General features: G+C 40.0%; 2 long non-coding RNA genes across 5 annotated transcripts; one reads left to right on the top strand and one right to left on the bottom strand.

Moving 5' to 3' along the window:
- The first annotated feature begins 5062 nt into the window (after nt 1–5062).
- Nucleotides 5063–11109, top strand: LOC144983754 (uncharacterized). 2 transcript variants are annotated; one of them, XR_013647553.1, is made up of 3 exons: nt 5083–5498; nt 9395–10713; nt 10818–11109. It is a non-coding gene; the product is annotated as an uncharacterized LOC144983754 (long non-coding RNA). The 2 variants fall into 2 exon arrangements; XR_013647552.1 differs by having other exon boundaries at nt 5063–10713.
- Nucleotides 11110–12272: 1163 nt separating this feature from the next.
- On the bottom strand, nt 12273–17560 carry LOC111948634 (uncharacterized). 3 transcript variants are annotated; one of them, XR_002874594.2, is made up of 5 exons: nt 15583–17560; nt 14618–14846; nt 14036–14489; nt 13782–13938; nt 12273–12741 (listed from the first exon to the last, which is right to left on the bottom strand). It is a non-coding gene; the product is annotated as an uncharacterized LOC111948634 (long non-coding RNA). The 3 variants fall into 3 exon arrangements; XR_013647551.1 differs by having other exon boundaries at nt 13782–13916; XR_013647550.1 differs by lacking the exon at nt 12273–12741 and adding an exon at nt 13590–13677.
- Nucleotides 17561–21846: the final 4286 nt, after the last annotated feature.

The raw sequence follows: 21846 nt of genomic DNA, 5'->3' as shown, positions 1-21846 counted from the left end.
GACACTTCAGTCATGGTTCAACAAAACGAAACACGCATGCCCGGCCGCATCCCAGAATCCTTTGGTGCCATTAGACCCAACGTGCACGTGATCGCCACTACAATATGATGAAGCTTTCAAGTTAAAAGCAATCGTTAAAAACAGCGTGAAAAAATCCACCATCACCATCGGGTTTGGAAAAGCCGGTCAGCTGCGTGACGGAGAGAACAGCGCATGGAGTGAATTTACCTCTGAGTCATAGTGACTCGGCTGGCTGCACGTAAATATGTGAGAATAACATCAGCCTTTATTTTGTCGGGACACGACTGGAAACACAAATTGACGTGGTCGTGTTAACGGTTTCCAAGGACTGAGCGGAGTTTTGCATTGAAACGCTCACAGCCTCCGTGTGAGCTGGAGACTGCGTGTCGTGTGAGCTGCGGGGCCGATGGCAGTCTGATGGCTCCCACACGTAACAACGCATCCGCCCCTCATACACAAAACGTTCAGTATTAAGTCCGATTGCTCTGCACAGACACGATTTGCTCCGTTCACCGGCGCAATGGGGACGAAGCCTCCTCCTTGAAGCCGCCCTGGCCAGAGCTGTCGGAGTAGATAGGAAGGGGAGACAAGGAGCGCGCGGGAGCGCGAGCCATTCTGCAGGCTGCAGCCAGGGCTTACTCGAGGCGTCCGCGGAGCAACAGTGTTTGTTGTGGAAGGAAACTTCTGACCCACGCGCCGCGAGGAGGCGCGCGTATCGCGCTGAGGCGCGCGCTTTTCAGTCGTCGCTGCTTTATTTTACTAGTGTGTTTTTTAACCAGCCCTGTTAGTACCATAACGCTGCCGCGACACAAGCGGAAGGAGAGCTTTACCCGTTCACCCCTCCATGCACTGCTGCTCATTCTTAAACACGTACAACAGAATGGCGAGCCGGGCATTGGCCCCGCCTTTAGCCCCTAAGACTCATGGGAAATGGAGGATCGCGGATGTAAATTTCCTCATCATAACTGAGGGATGTAATGTTGATTATATGGTTACTGTTTGTAATTTTATGTATGATACCTAGATTGTCAATAAGTTAAAAATAAATAAATAAAATAAAAAAATTAAAAAAAACATAACTGAGGAACTTGTGAACAGAATAGAGTTCCATGCTGTTTGGCAGATGTAGGTAAACTCAAGTACATGAGCCTGAGGCAAAGCTGACTCCACCCACTGTGTGCTAATGAATCACACTTACTCTGGGAGTCAGGACGTGATTTGTCAGGATGACAATGTTGCCTAATACATGCAGCTTGTACTCCGACGCGGCTTGTGTATGTATTAAAGTAGTTAAACATGTGAAAATGGGTGGGTGTGGCTAGTAATCGGGTGCGCTTTGTAATCCGGATTTTACTGTATTACAGTTTTTGCTCTGGCTTTGGCTGAACCTTAGGTACCAGTGGGGGCATTTCTGAATTTGAGCTCTTCCAGAGTGGTGTTTTTTAGAGAAAAATTAGATACTGGATTGGATCAATAGTCCAAGACAAAAATATAGGTACGTGTCAATGTGCTGGAGTGCCAGAGTCCGGTGAAAGTTTAATTTTTGAAGTAGAAAACCATAGCATCATTTGTGACACAAAACATCCATTTTGCAAAGACTCAGTGAGGTAGAAGAGTGCATAGGATCAGATTGCCAAAGTCTTGGAAGCTGATGACACAGGGGTGGCAGGACAAACCACATAAAAGCCAGAGGGTGGGGTAGGGGGGATGGACCAATGAGACAATGCAAACTAACTGACAGTCGTGACATGGACCCCCCACGCAATGCAAGGGAGACAACGCCATGGAAAAGTGTAAATCTGGCATTGCAGTTCTCCTTCCTATTGTCTTATATCTGGACTACAAGCTTTTACTGTCCTTCGAGAAGCTGTATGGGCTCACAATGGCCCCACCCACATTAAGCATTGGTAGTCAGTTCTCTTCTGGATGTTGGTCTGCCCTCTCCACCCAGATCAATATTTACCAACACCTTCATGGCCCTTTATTGAGCAGTGACGCTGTGACAGACATACCAGGCCCTTACAAATGTGGTGAAATACATTTGGTTTTTAGAACGCTTTAGGCAAAGATCACTTTCCAACCTCTCCGTTTTTTGTAAAACAGGGATTATCTTTTTTTCCTTTAATTTCATGCACTGCTTCCATGCTTCTATATCATCATTCTGCTGAAACTCCAGGAAATTACTGCCTTTCACCATTCTCCTCTACTCACATAGCATATAAGGATCTCAGAAATTCATCTGACCTAATCTAATCTCAGCCAGCTCTCCAAAAAACCTAGAATTTAAACAAACTATTTTTAGATCCCCCTTTAAATATTCAGAATCCACACTGATATGAGTGGGTGGATTTGTGGATCTGCCTTTGTCCACTCTGACAAACTGGTCATTCAACTCTGCCAGCTAATCTAGATTCCCCAAGATCCTCAACACTTGACCCGTCCTCCACTCTCTTAACATCGTGGCCTCATCAGGGTTTGAGTAAATCTTTGTCTCTCTCTGCTGCACATATCATACTTCACTATGAGAGAGATGCTCTAATACCCTCAAGTTGCCTGTTCTCTTCTTTCAAAGACAAGCCTTGGACGACTGATTCTGTGAGTGTCTAACAGCTCATTTTATCAGGAGCGTTTTCTCTTGGGACAAGTGTCTATGTGGCAAGGCAAAACAAAGCCCTTTGTTCCTCTATTGATCACCTTAGTTTAGAAGCTCTATCATTTTCAGAAGCGTAGCAGCACATTGCACTATGGGAGTTTACCAAGGCTCATCTGTTATTTTGTTTGCACTCTGTACCTTGAAACCGTGCAAAGATTTCCCGCTCAGAGAAGAAGACATCGGCTCACGGATAATGACATGCACCGTGAGTCTTCCAGACGTGGTGCAGCTGCTCTGTGTTTCATTGATTGGCAGCTGCCTGTGAAGATAACGAGATGCTACGCTGTGAGAGAAACAAACATCTTTTTGGCTAGATAACAGATTTTTTTTCCTGTCATTGTTATATTTGGTATAAAAGTGTGACAATTGTGTTGTTCTAAGTTGCTTCGGACACCTAAAAAAGTGACAAGACAATCTTACAAATATCAAATGCTGTGATTATGAAAGTGGGTATTACACAAACAGAACCCCAAGTAGAGACCGAGAGACCTCCTCAGAGCAAGGTCAGTTAAAGCTGCAGGTGATATGGACTTGGTGCAAGAGAGAGTAGAAATGGTGAGAGCTGCTTTAATATAAATGATTTGTTTCCATTTTTAATACTTTCCTTGTTTAAAAAAAAGAAAAAGGAGAAAATCCATGCATTAGGTCATAATGAACGGGTTCTCTTTGCAAAATAATTTTTTTAATGATTTGTTTTTGTCAGTTAACTGAAACAAACCAAACTCTGACATCTGCAGAACAGATTTTTATGAAAGAGGCAACGTGGGCAAAATTGCTCTTCTGTCTCACACTGCCCAGAACGTTCTGTATCATTTACACACATCTTTTGTCTTGTGCAAACCTCAGCTCGAAAATAGGGAAAGACGATTGACAGACAGTGCCAGTGACAGATAGAGTCTTTGTGTCAAGTGGTTCTTAGCTCTATATATTTAGCCTATTAATTTCATTTTTTGCAGCACAGAGAACTTCCACTGAGTCAGCACTGCCCTGTGCTCGCCCATATAGATTACACTTTGTGTTCACAGACAGCCTGACTGAATTACATCTAAAATATGAAAGTTAAATATCAGAACAAGAATGACAGACTCGGCATAATACAAAAAACTTCAATGATTGACTTTTTTCATGAAAACATTGACAAATTTAAATAATTTTTAGGGACAAACTTGAACTGTGATCACCTTCTTGTAGCTCTCAGCTGTTTAACTATTCTGGTATTTAAATCTTTAGCTCCTTTGGCAAATCCCTGCTAATACTTTTGGTTTTTCTCACTTTAATGGTCAGAAACTGGTGTTTCAGATCTCAAAATGCAGTGCACAGGGCTATTGACAAGAACTCCAATGTTAAATAAGGATTTTAAACATAAACAAACTGTGAAATAACAGATAACTGAAAAGCATGACAGATCAGATAACAGGAAAGCACAAATTGCAATTCAGACACTTATACACACCAAGGATGATTACTCAAATCAAGACAGCTGTGGGTAATTAGTAAATGAAACCATTAGACACTGGGGCAGACGGGAAAAACAAGCTTAAAATCAACAGAAAACAGAATAAAACAAGAACCAACAGCAAAGAAAGCAATTGAAGGAAACAAACCAAATCATAAGAACAATCTGGACATTTGTAAGTTAAGCGGTCTTAGTCTCAGTGAAAATAAATCAGAAAAGCTTCAAATCCCCAACAAACTTTGCACTCTTTAAGAGCTAGGAACTTCAGCACACATTTGATTTAGGGAGGATTTGTTTTTTATATCGGTGCTTTACTTTGTCAAAATAAAACATATATTTCCTTATTGCTTATAGGTCTCAAAAGTGTAGTGGTGTCTTGAGCAGAAGCCTATTAACAAAAGCATAGACGTTAAAACAGCTTGTCCAATATTTTGCCAGCTGGTTGGACATGTCTTGAATCAGTATAGCACAAGGACATGCATGGACAACGACTCTGGTGAGAATAATCTCAGAGAAAATCCAGCTTTTATTTTGGTAGTCCATTTCCGCATATCTGCAAGTTAATTTGAATGTTAGCTAAATATTTAGTTTGATGTTAAACACTTAGCTCCAAACTAGATATTTACTTGAAGAGTTAACATTTTAATTTGGACTTACATTTTTATTTAACAAACAAATATTTCCTTATGAAGCTTAAATGTTGAGTTTGGAAAATAAAGATTTAAGTCAGATCTAAATATTTAATTTGCAAACTAAATGTTTAATTTTATAAAATTAAGTATTTAGTATACAAACTAAACATTTAGGTTGTAAAACAAATCTATAAATGTAAAAATAAACAACTTTACATTAAATATTTAGCTTGCAAACTAATTACTTAGTAGTAAATGTAAATTTATAAATGCATGAATAAAAGGTAAAAATATGCATTTAAAAAATGAAACCTATATTTTTCTCCTAAAACAGGCAAAATAACCCAAAATATTGCTGTCAATATTTGACTCTGCCACTTCATAAATGGTGCCATTCTCAACGCCTCACGACTCCATCTTCTGTAACGTCTCCGCTGCCTGCCGATCAGCCACCAAAGACTTTGAATAAATCCTTTCTCACCATCTCCTGTGTTTGTCATTCTGGGTTTCAGCACTTGGGTCTGTTCTCATCCTAGCCAAGCAACGAACTGGCCATACACCTGACCCAGCTGACCCGGAAGGACTACGCTTCGCCGTTTCCCAACAAGGTGTTCTCTTGGATAATCAGGCTGACGCAGTTTAACAGATGGCTTTGGCTCAGCAAGATTTGTTCCGACGTATGGATAACATCTCCCAGGGATTAATGGATCTAACAAGTCACTTGACAGCAACTCCTGTGAGTACCTCTCCACTTCTGCACCCAGGAAACATGGCGGTGGCAGCATCCGCTTCGTCATCAGAGAACTTCCGCTTACAACCGGAACCATTCCACGGATAAGTGGAGAACTGTGGAGGATTTTTGTTACAATGACAACTAATCTTTAAACAAGCACCCAAATATTGTCAGTCAGATCATAGCAAGATAACTCTAATAGTGAACTCCTTACGTAACAAAGCTATGCAATGGACTCATTGCTTAACTTCCAACCCCATTTGTCATTTATCATTTAACAGATTCCTTGAAGAATTTAAACTTGTTTTTGATCAGCCACGCCACGAGGATGAAGCCACACGGAAATTACTGAGCTTGAGATAATAAGTGACCACGTCATAGACTTCTGCATCCTAGTTGTAGAAGCTGGATGGCCGGACAAAGCACTAAAGGGGATTTTCTATCAGTCGCTAAACTAAGTCATTAAGGATTGTTTCTGCTCTCAACCCGAAGCTCAGACTTTTGTAGAATTAGTTTCTGCAGCTCTTCGTTCAGATGCTCGCTTAAAGGAACGACAAATGGAAAAGACATACACCTTACGTAAGCCATCAACCAACTACAAAGATTTTTCAGCCTTGCCTAACATTCTTCCCTCCACGTCAGTACAAGACACCTCCCAGAAAGTTCCGGAGGAACCCATTCAAATCGGCCACTCCAAATTGACTACAGAGGAGGGTCAGAAGAGGAGGGAAGAACGGGCTTGTTTTTACTGCGGAAACGAGGATCATTTTGTCTCACAATGCCCACTTCGTTTAAACTGCAGAACCCCCCCGTTAAAGGGCAGGTCGCGGGGGGGGGTAAGGAAAATAATTCTTCTCAGAAGAATTTTCCGTTTTTACCTGTCAAATTAAACCTACAGACTGAAGTTCACAAGCTGCAAGCCCTGGTGGATTCAGGAGCCGAGCAAAGTTTCATCGATCAAGACCTGGTCAATCGACTGTCCATTCCTACCGAGCCATTGGAAACCCCGGTTAAAGCTGCTGGGCTGGGTGGCCAACTTCTTTCCTGGATCACTCATCCCACCAGATCTATCCACCTTATTACTTCCGTTACACCATGAACACCATGAACATTTACAATTATTCATCACAAATACTCCTCAGACCCCCATCGTTTTGGGCTTCCCCTGGCTTAAATTACACAACCCACAATTAGATAAATTGAGTTTTTTCTGTATGGCTAAATGTCTCCAGTCTGCTGTTCCCACTGTTGCTTCCTCTTCCTACCACTAGGAAGAGGTAGACTTGTCGAAGGTTCCCACCTGTTATCACGATCTTCGAGCCGTATTCACCCCATAGACCCTACGACTGCTCTATCAAACTTCTTGCGGGGGCTGGTTTATCTAAGGGCAGACTATTTAACTTGTCTGTACCCGAAAAGGAGGCGATGTAAAAGTATATTCAGGAAGCTCTCACAAACTGTCACATCCGTCCGTCTTCCTCTCCTGTCGGGGCTGGATTTTTCTTTGTCGAGAAAAAAGACAAAACACTATGTCCTTGTGTGGACTATCAGGAACTCAATCAAATCACTATAAAAGATAAATACTCTTTGCCGCTACTAGATTCAGTTTTTGATTCAGTCCAAGTGGCTCGTGTTTTTTCCAAACTCGACCTTTGTAATGCTTATTATGTCATCTGTATCAAGGAAGAGGATGAATGGAAAACCGGGTTTAACACCCCCCTAGGACATTATGAGTACCTCGCCATGCCCTTTGGTTTAACCAACGCTCCGGCTGTCTTTTAACGTTTAGTCAATGATGTCCTTCGGGATTTTCTAAATTGCTTCGTCTTTGTGTATCTTGACGACATACTCATTTACTCTCCTGATCCTGACCAACATAAGATCCATGTCCGTCGTGCCTTTTGGAAAATAGGCTTTTTGTCAAAGCCTAGAAGTGTGTTTCAACTATTGCCTTTCTGGGTTAAATACTAGAGGGCGGTAGTATTTGGCCAGACCCTACTAAAATCGAAGCTGTCATCAACTGGGAAGCACCTAACAATAGAAAGAAGCTTCAACAGTTTTGGGGATTTGCCAATTTCTACGGGCGCTTTATGCGCAATTACAGTCAAATCGCTTCTCCTCTCACCAAACTCACCTCTGCCTTAAAATCCTTTTGTCGGGACACTGCTGCTCAAGAAGCATTTGACAAACTTAAAGGTCTATTTGTTTCAGCCCCCATACTTATTCAACCTGATCTCTCCCGTCAGTTCGTTGTGGAGGTTGATGCATCTGATTCTGGTGTTGGTGCTGTTCTCTCGCAGAAGGAAGAAGGGTTGGCCAGATATTGGAAATCGTGAACTATTAGCCATTAAACTCGCGCTGGAAGAATGGCGCCATTGGCTGGTGGGAGCTACTCACCCTTTTATTGTTTGGACATACCATAAAAATTTGATTTATTTACGATCCGCCAAATGACTAAACTCTCGTCAAGCTCGTTGGTGTTTATTTTTTGATCGGTTCGATTTCACCATTACTCTTGGACCCGGGAGCTGTAACATCAAACCCGACGCCCTGTCTCGTAAATACTGTACTAACGAAAACAACACTGATACTCCAATTATTCCCGCCACCTGTATAGTCAAGTCAGTCAACTTTCCGTTAATTAATGATGATATTAATTTCGCTATTCTCGCTGAAGAGGAGAGGTCTGTTCTGGCTATTTGTGTGAACAGGGGGCGGGGCTGTAGTTCAGACAGTACGCGGCGCGCACATAAAATTAATTAAATCTGCGCTGGAGCGCCCCGACTATCGTGTCAACCTGCTGCTATTATGACCCATTTTGCGCTCTCTGTGTAGAATACACTGGAGGGGCGCGGGAAAAAACGACTCGCTGCTGCAGAGGATATGAACAAATGAACAGATAGAGAGGAAAAGCAGGTAGAGAGGGGAGAGAGAGGGGCTTTGGCTTCAAACTCTGTCAGAGAGATTGAAACATGGGCGTCAGATTAAGACGCAGCTTTCACTGCGGGGGTTGAAGCAGAGACTTTCTCTGGGATGATCTTATGAACTCAAACATTTATATAATTTGTTCTATATTTACATCATGACAGCTATATGTCAAAACATTGCGGTTTGTTTTTCTTTAAATAACTTATTTTTTCATGTATTTAACTTTTCAAGTTGGAAAAATGTATAAAGTAAAATGTTTTGTTAAAAAAAACAATGTTGCATAATGAGGAAATAAAACACTATGTTCTTAATTTGTTATTTATTTAATTTTTTTCGTCCTCAAAAAGTATCGATAAGAGTATCGTTAAAATACTGGATCGATAAGCAGTATAAATAAGAGTAGAAGTACCATTAAAACCTTAACGATACCCAGCTCTACTTACCCGCGGCCCTCAAGATTCACGCATCGTTCCAGTCCCAGATCAAGCCGGTCAATGACAGTTCTTTTTTTCCGCCTTCTGCTGCCCCGCCCGTATCATTGACGACGCACCCGCCTTCATGGCCAGTCGGATTCTGGATATCCGGCGGCGAGGTCGGGGTTTCCAGTTTTTGGTGGATTGGGAAGGTTATGGGCACGAGGAGTGCTCCTGGTCCCGCTCGCTTATTCTCGACCCCTTCCTCATCAATAAGTTCTACCAGGTCCATCCTGACCGTCGTCCTGGACCACCTGGAGGTGGTCGTTGAGGGGGGGTACTGTCATGGTGCCTCCGGGAGTCCTCTCCTCCCCCCTCCCTTCTCTGCTTCAACTCCATATTGGACCCAGCTGTCGGCATTTACCTCATCACCTGCTCCTGTATTTAAAAAGGCTGCAGTCCAGTATTCATCGCCAGTTCGTTGTCCGCTATGGTGTATATGTGGTCGAACGAAATCTTTTTGCTCTTGACTAATTCAAGCTCTCGATCTGTCTACAGAAAACTTTCATCCACAAGTGCCGACCTGGGTCCAGTTACAAGATCCTCATCCTTAAGATCATCTCCCTGCTCCAAGTTATTACCACGCTCTGACTTCATCCTCCAACCACGTCAAGCCCGTTCTTCCTACACCAAGCTCCGCTTACCTTTACCCCGCCTCTCAACATTACCGCCGAAGAAACTTACCTTCTTCTCAACGCCTCGTGACTCCATCTTCGGTGACTTCTCTGCTGCCTGCCGAATAGCCACCAAAGACTTTGAATAAATCTTTTCTCGCCATCCCCTGTGTTTGTCATTCTGTGTTTCAGCACTTGGGTCTGTTCTCCTCCTAGCCAAGCATGACAGTGTAGACAGAATAGACTTGGAAACAATGGTTTAATATCAACACCTTTTGGAAAATTTAGCATGTTTGTTGAAGTTTTTGAGTAAAAGTTCATGTAAAAAAAAAAGAAAAAGAGTAAAAAATATGGAAACCTATTTTATTTCTCATAACACACTTGTGTATACTAAAACGGGACACACCAGACATATGTCAAGAGGGTCAGACAAAAATTACAATGGAACAGAACACAGCAAACACAGCACCGCTCAGGAGCAGATGAATCACAGCAGCTGCACGTAAACAAACAGCATCTAGGGGTAAAAATCCAGGCACACACATTCACACACCAGTATTTAATGTTTTTCTCAGTCTTTAATAGGCTAAAACAAACCTTCAACCGTCACCAGTTATTATTTAACCCAAACACTGTCTATCAGCTTTGGTTACTCATAAATCGTGTTGGTTAAGTCAAATGTTCCAAAAATAAAGAAAGCAACAAGTAAAAATATAAAAATACGGACACTTGTTTTAAAGAGAGCAGGCAGAAACTTAGCTTATTAATAATTGGGCTCTCGTTGTTGATAAAAAAATAAAAAAAAACAATCTCTATGTTGTGTGGTGAAACCTTTTCCTGTCATTTTTGTTTGCATGCTTTTGTGTTGAAGTTTGTTTTGATGGAGGAAGACTTCTCTGATTTTTGTTTGCATGCTTTTGTGTTGGAGTTGTTTTTTTTTGTGTTTTGTGTTGTTTCACCCCAATGGAGACTGAGTCCCAAATTGGACACCCAGGTGTGTTCAATCAGTAAGTTGATGGCCCCACCCATAAAGCTGTACAAGCAGTAGGAGAAGACAGAGAGAGCAGCTGGAAGCTGTTGAGGGAGATGGCACTGGAGCAAGTGGTGTGGCTGGAACAGCAGTCAGTGTGAGAGTCTTCTCCAGGACAAGGGTGCCACAACGCGACAAACACTCATAGGCAGGGTGAGGAGCCCTGCCGGTGTGTGAGTATCCTCTTCCCTTCCAGTGGCACTGTCACTCGGCATGTAGCCAGGCCAGTCTACCCCTAACAACTAATATACTCGCAGGACCTACCTTTACTTTGCAGGTGGATGTTTGGAGGAACAACCCACTGCGCCTGTAAAGGGTGGACAAGAGGTGGAATAGACGAACAAAGACAAGACTGTGGCTGCCTGCAGGACCTGTCTCCCCGGTGTTTCATGGACTATTTATTTTTATTTTTTGAACAATGTTTTTATGAGGTTCCCCTTTGATAGTTTTTAACTGTTTTTACTACCTTTTAAACGTTGGGTTTTAGTTGATTCTGTTTTAACAATTCTGGCTTTGTCGTATTGGTGCTGCATGTTTTGTTCTATTAAATCATTATTACAGTTCAAAAAGCAATAGTTGCTTGGGTTTTCTGTGTGGTGCCCTTTCCCTGGTCCTGAATCTCTTGGGTGTAGCAATTTAGCCGGACGCCTCCCCCCCCCATACCAAATAATATAATAATTATAGTTTAACATTCTTAGTTTTGTTATTCTTAATAAATATATACAACAATATTAATAATATAATTTATGTATATATTAATGACTACATAATATCAGAGTGTTCAGCTTGGGTTTTTTGTCATAACTAGTTTTATGCTTATTGATGCATAATATCTTGTATTCCTATATTTTTGTGTTTTGCCTAGATCCTTTTTTTAATACTAAATTTAAACTTTGTATAGTTTTTGTTCTATATCCAAGGTGTTCAAAATTTTCTTTTAGTTCCTAATGCAGCCATATTTAAAAATATCAAGACCCTTCTTAAATTGTGCACAAAGTTTGTGACGTTCTGCTTGCTCTCCCACTTTTGGACAATTGACTTTAAAAAATTAAGATTAAAACTTTAAAGGCAAAAGCCCAACCTTCCTTCCCATAGGAAAAACCTGTTGCTCATATGTTGCTTGATCTCATCTCTTGAGATCAGTTTGAGCGTCTCATATTCGTATAATTCTGTGATCATTTGCTTCTTAACTCTTGCTCCTAAGGGTCCCTTAGGAGCAAGAGTTAAGCTATAATGAGAAAAGACATCACTGAGACAAATGAGGTTGAGTTGAGACAACGGTTTGAGCAATAATTAAGAAGTGGGAGAGACGAACCTAAGACGCTCATGAGACAAATCTGAGAAGAATGAGTCCTAAAAGAGATCTCATCATTGTCTGTCTGATGTCTCTTTCATGTCTAAGTCATTTCTCTTAAATGTCTTACCAAAGCCGTTAATGAGAATGATATTTGAGATATATTTGAGAAAGAAAAGAGAATTTAGTTTTATAGCAGTGGTCGCCAATCCTGGTCCTCAAGGGCCACCATCCAGTAGGGTTTAGATGTTTCTTTGCTCCCCAGATGTGAATCAACAGGTGATTAACCACATCCTGCAGAACTTGAGGAGGCAATTCAACCACTGCAGCAGATCTGCTGGAGCAGGAAAACAGCTAAAACATCCAGAACAGTGACCTTCAAGGACCAGGATGGGAGACCACTGATATACAGTAACAGTAAAAACAATACTAAAAATGTAAAAGCTTTACACTTTATTTGGGCAGCACCATCATCAGTACAGCATTTGAATTGTGGTAGCAGTATTACACATTTTTTAAAATATTAAATGCATTAAGTACATGAACTGTGGCGTACTAAATGTGGCTGACATGATGGTAAAGAAAACTTCCTGATTTTAAACAACAAACACACTGACAGCACTGCTGAGGTACAAGGAAAAAAACAAGATTATGTAACCACGTAAAAAAGTACCTGATAAAAACATTCTCTGAAACTTGCAGACTATCAAATCCATGAACCAATTTGAGAACCAAATTAAGATAAAAAATAAGAAAAAAGATGGAAGAGAAACCAGTCCGCATACTGTAGATCATAGCAGTGGCCTTAGAACCTGCACTGCCCTACATTTGCTGACAACGGCTTTCTTGAGCTTGGCCTCTTCAATTTGTTCCCAACCAGGTAGAGTGGCACATCTTAGGACATCAGCTGTAAGACAAGAACATTAAAATCTGGCATGAGTAAATTGATAATAGACCGCACATAACAAACAAAGATAACACTTCAAGCTAGAAGCAAATTGTAGTTTTATAAAAGCAGCTGCATAATGCTACCACAAGATTACGTTTCTGTCATCCCTAAAAGCAGCCACACGTCGCTAGAGATGACATCTGTTTCAGTTAAAAGAATTAAAATGCAGCATTCTATGGGCATTAAATATTTAACAAATAAGGTTCAAATCTGTTTCATTTCATTTTTCATGATACAGTCCAGATCAAACATTTAAGAAATGATCAAGTCTCATTTTGCATGGTTGGCTCTTAACAAGGGAAAAATAATACCCATGTCTTAATTGGGACGCTGAGGGCTGATCGTGTCAGACGGCAAACTGTGGAAGAAGGTATTTCAACACATATATTGTGTTGTGTTATATATATAATTAATAATATGGTCAATATTTTTTGGATTGTTCAGAATATTTCCATTAGTTTTTTAAATTAGAGCACTTTGGCTTAGGCCTTTGTTCTGTTTGAGACTGAAGAATTACCACTTAGTGGTACAAAAGTAAAGGTTGGAAAAAAGTCTGTTACACTAAGAAAACTTCATAAAGCCACCCTTTAAATTGTATTTTATATTTCTTTTACTGTGACACAATCTTACTATTTAAATCAAATTACCCCAAAATAAGGATTTTCAAAGCTAAATTTTAGGTTAGCCAGGGCTGCTCATTCCTGGTCCTTGGGATCTATCACCCTGCCTGTTTTCTAGATCTCCAAGCCCTGCTAGCTGTTGATCAGCTCAACCAGATGTCTCCACATTCTGACTGAATGAACACACCTGGTCCAGGTAATCAGCAGCAAGCAATTCAGGGAGAGTTGGAAAACATTCAGGCTGGTAGATCTCAAGGACCAGGGATGAGCAGCCCTGAGTTAGATTAATACAAGATTAATTAGAATAATTAACTGCAGGTCATGATTAACTAACCACACCCAAAAATGAATCGCATGACAGCACTCATAAATATGTACCTTTGCAGAAACTCCAGGGTTGAAGCCAGCTCAGTTGGATAATGACTGTTAAAGCAGAAGTAGCTTCTGAACATCAGGCACAGTGCTGCAATGTTGTTGTGTACGATGGAGCGGTCCCAACTCAGCATGAACCTCCTTGAGGAAAAGCAAGACTGTCCTAAAGACAGAACAATGGATGATGTAAACATGTCACTCATGTACAGTGTACAAAGACAAAACCTTTAGAATAATTTAACACTGGAAACTTTACTTACCACATAAATAACAGTTGGAGTCAACGGCACCTGCTGCAGCTGGACCTCGTCTGCATCTTCTACAAGAACATGGCATCCTCCTCATTAAAGTAGCAGAGCAGAAGAAAGCGCATCTCTTTAACATCTCATCTCTTCTGAGCAGCCACTCTGCTCTCCCCGCATCATCTGCAGCCTTTTAGAGTCTGGAAAACCGTCTTGCTTTCATCATTTCCGCAACAAGAGTGCAAACCATTTCCTTCCTTAGTCTTGGGCCAGGTCTCTTTCCCCTCTGCACAAATTCCTCAGAAAACTTACTCCATGGAATTTCAAAGCTGTCCTCCCAGTCAATGTATGTACAGTCCTCAGCTTCTGGAAGATGTGGATGACGAACACCTCGGTGACAATAACAAAAGTGATGATGATTGTGTTGGTGAGGTCTCAACAGATGACGATGTGCTGTTCTCTGGCGTTTGGTCTGCAACAAAAAACAAACAAACAGTATAAGTGTATTAAGTTTACACTGTACTGTCAGTGTGTTACCCATTCATATTCATATCCACTTCCGTGCATTACAAAAACTCATTTGTAATGTTTGACACTCACATTTCAATTTCCAGAAAGCAAGACGTTTCCGGGCTTGAACAGGTCTCAAAGCTGGCAGCAAGTCAGCCTCTTCTATGAATCGTAGATCCTCATACAACTCCATTTATTCCAATGGACTGCAAGTGTTCTTCCAGGATGTCTTTTGTGGCTCTGGTAGGACCTCCATAATGGCAGTGTGGAGGAACATGGGTTCTGATTCACTTATTTTCACGTGTAGAATTTAGATCACCTTGAATCAGAGAGGCGAAAAAAAAACGTGTACACACATTTTATACAGCACAAATTAAGATCTGGATAGGTTTTTAAATATGATTTATATGATTCACTAAAATCCTCGTACATATCAGTGTTGACATTTGTTGGCTTAGCTACATCTGTGCTCTCTAAACATCTCCACCACTGACAGAGGGCTGAGAACATGTTTCCCTAATATGCATACTTAAATTTTCAGATTATGCTTTCTAGACATGTGAGCAGTTAATGATGACTTTACTTTAAACACATGTCCATAACCAGTTTCAAAAGATGACGTCACGTGCCAGGCCAAACGTCTGCAAGATGATCTTTCAAACAAGAAAAGGCCTTTAGCGTAAAAATGCATTGAAACTGCACATTTTGAAGTTTGCAATAATGGAAATGGTCTGTGGTGTCGTCACACTGTGAATGGACGAACCCTGCAGACCCTTAACTGAAGAGCAAAATGTCTTCCAACAGTTACTTAGCACTCACGCGTTTGGAAAAATATCGAGGCTCATTCCTGTAAACTCTGCACCGCAAATAACACTTCAATATGTCTATTTTTTATTGCAAAAAGTAAAAGTTATCCTTTTTAAAATTTAATAATTACTTATACAGCCACAGCCACCGCGAGTAGCCCAGACGTCTGCAGTACTGGCGGAGCTAGCTTAAAACACCTTTAGCATTCAACTGAGTTCAGAGTTGGAGGAAAGAAATCACAAACTTACCGTGCAAACTTCAAATATTTTACTTGAATCTTTTCTAGACAAGCAAAAAAAAAGTTGGAGATTCATCCCACGGATTGTTAAAACGCAGAAAAAATACGATAAACGGTCGTCAAAAGTCTCTCGTTCTCTGCACTTCTCCCGCTTGCAGATTCCGGCCCGTTGGTGACGTCAACCACAGAGTTTTCCCTCCCACTGTGATCAACCAATCAGAAATCTGTGTCAAGTGAGGCTGTGATACAGTTTAAAATTCAAATCGGGTTACTCCAGGCTTCTGTTTGTTCAATATGATGCAGACTAAGATCAAGAAAAAAGAAAATATTTTCAGCTTGTAAGGCTGCATGAAGGGGGATTTTTAAAGACAAAGATAAATGAACTCAAACTGAACCCCATAAATCTGTACCGCCCTAAAGTTGATTTATTAATTTGATTATTTTTATTTATGTATTTTATTTGTTTGTTTCAAATCTATTGTTTGTTCACTTTAAGGTGATCCAAATTTGATCCCAAATGTCCTTTATTTAGTTCAGACATCAATGTGTTAAATGTTTTATACCCACCAATATATAAGTGTGCGTATATGCACTTATGCGTGTATGCATGTGTGCCAGTGCATGCGTGTGTTTGTGTTTAACTAAACCTAGCATCATTAACCCAACATACATTCTTCTTCATTTATGTTTATCTAAGCAGTCAAAAGAAAAGTTTATTAAATCGACACTGCAACGTTGTCTTGAAATTTCATGTTTTTTAAAAAGTTTCAAAAATATGTCTTTTGAGGACATGACCGTCTTAATGATTTAACTTTTTTTCTCTTGAAATTGTAATTGAGTTATATAAATGTGTAAGCAATAGACAACTTTTTTAAGTTGAACATAAAATAAATAAATAAATATTATTTTCTAGAGATGAACTATAATGGTGTCATCCTGAGACTCATTTTAGGGCTTGTACTACTCTCATTTTTCTTTTTGCTGAGACAATAAAAAAAAGGCTAAAACAAGATCTAAATTATTGAGCAACGAGAGACAGAACCATTGATGTCTTTCACTGAGACATAACTGAGATAGGAATTTGAAGTAAGGATATCCAATTGAGACATACTTGAGCGCAACATAATATGGCTCATTTTTCTCTTAATTGAGATCTGGAGAAGAGACAGTTGTGAGAGAATTTTGAGATCTCAAACAGTGCTCACTGTGAGACTTATTTCTCAGGAGAAATGTTTGAGAAGAATGAGAAAAGCAGTTTAGTCTCAAACAGTTCTCATTTATGTCTAGGAGACGTAAATGTGACAGAAACGAGATCTCATCTTCAGTTTTGCTTTGCTATGGGTTGGTATACTATAATCTCTGACTCCTCTTCTGTTTTTCTTGTGTTATGGAAATTTTACTTTAAGAAAGGCACAACAAAGGGAACACTGTTTCCATTGTTTATTCTTTAGCAGCTGCTGGGAAACTTTCAGTATTCAGACTGTGTGGCAGAGAATGCAACCCCAGTGTAGAGCATAACAAATTTATAAAAGACAGATAAGAGAGTTTTGTTCTGACATTGCACAATCCTGAGCTATTAAAGCTTATATTTAAGGATTTCTTGAAGGATATGTCTCCAGCTAGGCAGCTCCCACAGCCATCAAAACATTTCACGACATGATTGAGAAGGTTTTAAGTTTTTCTCTTAAAGCAAGGTCAAGCACCTGTTTCTCACTCAGTCACTTTCCACCACAATTGTGACATGGTGCACCGCCGAGCTGAAAAATGTGTCACGAACAGAGGAAATTCGTTGTGTGAGGACCCACAGCACTGTGACAGTAAAAATAATTTATCAAATAAACAGAAACAAATGGTCGAATCTGAACACAGAAAAACAACCTACAGCAGCAAATGACAAGGCAAATTCAGCCTGACTAAACTCAGCCATTACTGAACTGAAACATGATTTATGAAGTGAAGAATTCTCGGAGAGGAGGACGCAGCTGGGGATTGCAAACAGGAACCAGGTGGGGTTGTGAATAGAGCAGAACAAAGACAGAATCTGATTGCAGAAAAAAATAAAATTAAACTAAAACAAGAGGGGAAAAAAACAATTTCTACTAATTTGATGTTTAAGTGTCTGGTTGGGGAAGAATTTTTGAGTTCTGGTGAGCTACGCCAAACATGTATGCTCAGTACACCTCACTGAAAGCTATGGACACACGTGCATTCTATAACATGTTTTTCATTCATGGTGTTCACACTGGACAAGCAGGGAGGGACTTTTATTTCTACGTTTTCTTGGCTCACATTCGTCTCCAACAGTTGCAAGAGTCTTGGTGCAAATTGTTGATGCGGTGCAAATCTCGTGAGATTTTTTCAAGGTTTTTTCTTTCACAGCTCTATTCCGATATGTGAAAGACTTGGTGTCCCACAATTATTAATTATTAATTTCTCCTCCACGTTCAATATTCAAATGGTTGGCACTTACATTGTTAAAAGGGACACTATCCACATGTGACTACCAAATCTAAGTCCCTGATTATTCAAAGTTTGACCTGGTTTAACTGGTAACACGCAGTCAATGGCTACGCGTTTTGTGCACAGAGCCAAACATAGAAGCTGGCGTAGTAAAGCGTGAATACAAGAGTTTAAAACACGGAAGCCTGAAACGTGCATTTTTACCTGTTTACGTAGATATTTGAATGGAACATGCATTGCCAGGGGCGGTGTGAGTAGCTTTAGCATGACTCCAGGCTCTTTACAGTCCTGTGCTCTTCCAGCCCAACTATTAATCTTGGCTTCAAAAGCTAGACAGTTTTGCTCCACTTCACCAACCTCTATTAAAGCCATTCACCTCATATCATTAAATCCTTACTTCCCAAGCTGCTCTCATGAATCTGATTACCTAAACTCTATGGTCTTGACAGCAGCCACATGCTGCCTCAAAACGAATCAATATATGTGGAGCCACATCTGCTAATTTAAAATGAAGCTGGACTCATGTTTAATTCAGCTGAAAGGGACTTCAGCAGACATGAATATCAGCTCTTGGGCTCCTCGCAGGGTGCTCAGCAGGAGGCCGTGTAGTGGTCCCGAGCCCTGTGGTTGAGTGTGTAATCGGGCTGGCAGCAAGTGCCACAATAAGTGAGTAACACAGAGATTGTGGACCGATGCCACTTTTTGAAATCAGACACAACACATGGTTAAACAAATGCAGTGATTGCTAGTAGATGGGAGAGAAAGCCTGGAAGAGTCACTAGCTTGAACTACCTTAAACTGGCAGTTAAACCTCTGAGGAATCATCCTTATCCACATATAAAAAGCCTTTTCCTAAACAGAAATTTATTTAATAGCTAAAGACTTTTCTGGCAGTAAAGCTGGTTGATAAATGGCAATGTTTTTCTTCTTTGACAAAATACAAATAAGAATATTTAGCTTTTTATCTCTGAATTCACTCACCAGATGATTGCGACCTTTGCCTTTCTGCTGTTTAGGCTCAGGCAGGCTGAGAGCAAAAGTGTTTTACCGATTAAAACAGCTGCCTTCTGTGGGGGATAGAGACTAATGCTCAGAGTAAGTTTGGGATCACAAAATATGTGTTTGGCAGGAGCTAACCACAGATAGGAACAGTCACTGTGAATGTCACCAGGATGATCTTCAGAGGACTTTGTCATGATTAAGCCCTTCAAGAATTTCAACTTTTTAACATTAAATGTTTCCTTTTTTCAGGAAACTTTTAGATACAAAGCTGTTAACAATGTAAAGCTCACCATGTCAAAACAGACAGAAAATTCTATATTTCTTTGTAATTGAGATGTTTTTAAACCCTTTGAAGAAATCCACAAAATATGTTTAAAATTTTATTATTTTTATAAGATATAGATTGTACCCGATATGATATCTGGAATGACTTACCAAATCACTAATTGGTGGAAGTTTTTGCTCACAACAGTGCTGACCAAAGATGCAGTAAAAAATGACACGAGTGTTTAAAAAAATACTGTAAGTACCTCATTTATCCACTGCTGATGATGATGCATTATAGAGCAGAAAAGATGGACCAAGATGAGATAAGGGTCTCAGAAATGTGTATATAGGGTACAAATGGATATGCTAGTGAACAGTAAGATTTTCTAATGTTGACGCAAATTGACTTCCGATTTTAGGTGTGACTTTTTCTTCCTATTGTGACTCAACATAACACCTGTTTTGACTTTCTCCTGTTAAAACAATTCTTTAAATAATACTTAATGCATTTAAACTCAAAAGTTATTGCAAGGATATGTTTTTTGATTTACTGCTCCTTTGACAGAGCACCTCACATTACAACTATGAAGTGTTTATTTGAACAACTCTTTTGCTTGTTTTCTTGCGCTGTGCTTCTGTTTCTTTCTTCCTCTGTATAAGTTGTACCAGATGCAGTGTGTCCCCACTGAAGTGGCATAGGTGCATCTTCAGGAGAAACCCTGGAGCGCCCAGCTTGCTCACTCTGCTCCACCTTTCATCCTATCGCTGCGGGAAGCTGCAGCAGCAGCAGCTACCATTGTCTCCAGCTCTCAGTCTTAGCTCTGCTTAGTTATTTTAAGCAAGACGTGTGGTGGTCCTTTTTATAGCTGAGCATTTTTTTAAATTAGGGTCAAATTTTGGTTAGTTATGTAGAATAGTACGCCTGGTAGCTACAGACCAGTGCAAACTAGAGGTGTCGTGATTTACCAAATGATGAAAAACTGTAAGCAGGTTGGCTAAAACTTTATTAAAAAATATAATAACTAGAAAACCAGGAAAAAAACTATAAAACTGAACAGTAACATATCAAAAGTAACATAACTAAACAGAAGCAGCAAAATGTAACCCCTTCATGCCACATACCTATGTCGCTAATTCATAATGTACCATTTCATCCAGGACTCTTCTTCATCTAGCATGACCTTGAACAGAGCAAACACGGAAGAATATATTTATATTTGGAAATAAAGTCAGGCATTAGGGGTTGAACGTGAAATGAGAACAACAAAAGACATGATAGGATCTGATATATTTACCAACAGAAATGACTGACTTTGACCCATTGAGAAACAAGAAACAGCAAAGATATCTTGTAACAAAAACCAGAAAGTAGCAGATCAGAACACAGATAACAGAAGAAAGCAGCATGAACACAGACTCAAACTAAGCTAACTACCTCACATTGACAGCTGGTTCTGATGTTGTATAGCAATAAAGCAAACTGCCATCATTACTGAACCACAGTGTTGCATGGTGTGCAGAAAAAAATACATCCTGCATTTGTGGAGGGCTTTTTCATCCTGGCTTTCATTATTGGATTTTCCAAAGCCAGATGTTGACTCATCGTATATCTGCTGTTTGGGGCCACAGTGATGGCCATCAGTGCATGCTGACTGTTGCAAAAATCAGCGGAGAGCAACTGATATATCAAAAGAATGACTGTGCTTTACAAGAAAACACTGAATTATATATGTGCTAATCTGTCCCATAAATTAAATTCCAGTTCATATTTGTTTGTGTATTCTTATACAGGATAAATGTCACCTCTGTTTGCGGATTGTTGAAATATTTTCTAACATAATTCATTCTCACTGTTTTCTAAATGCATTTATTACAGAGCTGTCGTAGAGAGGTTATAAAATGCATAGGCTGGTGTATAATCTTTGATGATAAAAGACCTCCTGGCAGGTATGGGGAGTCACTCAGCTGAGTTCAGACAGTGGAGCAAAGTAGATTAGTTGAGGAAAAACGATAAGGAGAATGAAAGGCAAAGTCAAACTTATGTTTGAAGAAGAGTAGGAGAGAACAGGTGGGGTATACGTTTTTGTCCTTACATCAAAGCAGTGTTGATTTTAGCAAAATACAGCGGAGGTGAGCAGGATTAACAATGAGTAAATAATGATTCTTGACTCTCATGTGACTACCTTATCAGCCAATTTGTTGTCATTTTAACATTGGTTATTTCCTGAGAAATGTAGGTGTAAACATAAAGGATATTTATGCTTGATCTTTAAGATTCTTTAAATCAGCAGCAGATTTCAGTGGACATCTGAACTGTGACTTTAGTAACCCTTGCCCAGAGTTATATCATTTGGCGGAGACAGCAGATTTGAATACAAGAACATGATAGTTCCTCTAAAAGTCAGAGAATAATGTCATTGTTGCAACTTCTATAACACTCAAACACCTTCAACTCATATTTTCTCTGCAGGAAATATTTTTATCACTTCATCAGAAACCGCAAAAGTGATCAAATAAATTATCTAAATTCCTGTCTCTCATTGAG

Source organism: Oryzias latipes, chromosome 14 (assembly GCF_053564925.1).
Source record: "Oryzias latipes strain Hd-rR chromosome 14, Olatipes_Hd-rR_3.1".
NCBI classification, from domain to species: Eukaryota; Metazoa; Chordata; class Actinopteri; order Beloniformes; family Adrianichthyidae; genus Oryzias; species Oryzias latipes.
The sequence above is the reverse complement of the archived record's forward strand: the minus strand, read 5'-3'. Positions and strand labels throughout refer to the sequence as shown.